Here is a 2,643-nt window from a genome sequence, read left to right as displayed (position 1 = left end):
GCTGAGAGGGATCAGAGGCAGGAACCCGAGGAGGGACCTGCTGGACTGAACCTGAGACAGACCGGGCACCCTCTCCCGGACAGGTGGGGGGCGCCACACGCTCACATCAATGTTAGCAACAGAAAACGAGCTGATAATAATAGTTACAACACTGTGCGGAATAAACTTTTCACACCTTAGATTTACTTTAGTTTGGACCTCATAAACTTCATGTAGGCCTTAATTGTGTACCTGCAAGAGCTGAAATCTACTTATATAAAGCAAATTTGGTTCATTTTAGGAATTTTCTACTACTTTAAATATGGATGCTTAATCCTGAGATTGGGCAAGGTGTTCAAATGAAACTACATGGCCTGCAGGTCTATAAAGTGAAGTATTGTGCTGACATCTACTGGCAAAAAGATTATATCAATATGGTGAAATCATTGCCATGGTCAGTTGACAGATTTGAAGTCTGACCCAAGTTCAGTAATATTGTCAGTCATGTCAGTGAATATCAGGTTTGTTTTGTTTTGTTTGTTTATTGAGGTAAAAAAAAAAGGACATCTACAAGAGAAACATAACAAACCAAATGACCAAATGTTCAGAATTAGCAAAACTTTATTGATCCCTGCAGGGAAATTACTTTTGTGAAATTGCTATTATTATATTATACAATAAAAAAGTAATCATTATGAATATACAGTAAGTAAGTAGAAAAACTTATAAATACAAATGTGCAAAAAAAAGTAATGTAAAAGTAGAATCACAGTATGGACAAAGTGCAAAAATGGAAATGTCAAACCAGATTAACAGTGAGTTAACTTTAATTTGCAAAGTTAAACTGAATGAAAAGTGTAATGTAGGTCAACAGTAAATTAGCATTAGTTTAACAGCAGAAAGGAGAGGCACACAGGACCACAGGAATGCAGGACCTCCTGTGGCGTTCAATGAGCACTTAGTCATACTGAGCCTCTGGCTGAACATGCTCTTCTGGCTTTCTAGAACACTGTAAGAGATACAATGGAGAGTAGTTTTGACAGCATCCTCATCTCCGTTACTATACACAGAGCGTCCAGCTCCACCGCCAGGACTCACGAAACATCTGCAGCGTGGTGTCACAGACATTAAAGGACCGTAGCCTCCGCAGGAAAAAGAACCGGCCCATCTGGCCCAGTTCCTGGTCCAGTTTAGTCTAGTGTGCAATTTGCAGTTTCTGTCAGCATATGCACATTTTAAGATTCAGCTTGTGTTCACTATGGGATACAACTTATTTCAATGAAGTCTACACCCTAACACCCAACACAGCTAATTAAGCAGCTGTTCATACCAGTGCCCAGGTCAGAACAGGTACTAGGGATTAAAAGGGCTAAAAATTGCCAGAAAGTGAAATGCAGACATAGTTAACTTGAAGGCCTTGCACATGCACAATACTTTAGATAACATCCTGCAACTTACAGTATAATTACACCGAGTTAAGGTGTGATATTTTGTACCAACAGTGTACCAGTGCAATACGAACACAAGTGGTCAAATGGAATTCAGCCATCACTCATTTTATGTAAATGTATACTTTTATTATGGTGACACGTTAAAACATTTCTCCATGAAATAGGCCTATAATAATGGTGTACATTTTTTGGTAATCCAATGGGTTTTTAAAAGTATTATTTAGTTAAGGAAGTTGGATATTTTTTTCTCAACCCAAAAAGGAGAATTTCATCTTTCTGTTTTTATGTAAGATTTATAATCACCAAATTTCGAGATAGGCCCACATGATTTTCACTGGACAGTGACTAAAGAAACAAATTTATAGCAAAAGCCAGAGGTTTTGACTTGGCAACCCACCAATCCCAAACTATTTATGTTGAATGCATTACTATTATCCTATTCTATCAGCAGAGGGAGCCCTCTTCCTACAATAAAAGTCTTTGACTCATCAGGACTACAGTTAATGTCTTTATAGGAGTTCAATACCTTTCTCATTAGGTTTCACTGCAACATCAATAAGATGTTTAGATCACAAAATTCAGCTAATTGTAAAACTGTTAAAAGAATACTGAAGTGTTATTTAATGCTCAGAATATTTATACATGACTAACAGAAACTCTCATTTCATTCCAGACTGTCACAAATGACTATAAATCTATCAATCAAACACCAAAATCTGTATTTAGCTGAAAATATCAATGAATAATAGAGTGAATATGAATATAAATATAAAGTTAAGATGCATTTCAATTAGACAAAATTAGATGTGAGACAAAAATAAAACACATCACTGTTATTTCAACTAACCCAGTGATATGAGCCAGGATTTACTGTTCCTGGCTGAATGTATGCTAATCTCCACTCATGTCGTTGCTATTTGCCAGACTGTGCAGGCTTACCTCCCGCCTGGACCCCCGGTAAAATGGCTACTGATTGGTGCAAAGGAAACTGCAACCATGGCAACCAGCTGTTTGGCAAATCCTCCGATGGAGGAAGCGGAGGGAAGAGATACTGGCCTGTAGGTATATACCCACACACTGACAAACCGACAGACAAACACACACTTCTGGACATCACGGTGGTGCTTGTTTTTCCAGACACAACCCCCTCCAGATGAAGCCAACCCCCCTTCTTCTCCTCTTTAGTGTGTGTTTTGTGTTTGTGCTTGATGTC

This window comes from Seriola dumerili, unplaced genomic scaffold, assembly GCF_002260705.1.
Source record: "Seriola dumerili isolate Sdu_G_001 unplaced genomic scaffold, Sdu_1.0 BDQW01000025.1, whole genome shotgun sequence".
In the NCBI taxonomy this organism is placed as follows: Eukaryota; Metazoa; Chordata; class Actinopteri; order Carangiformes; family Carangidae; genus Seriola; species Seriola dumerili.
This window is presented reverse-complemented; position numbering follows the sequence as displayed.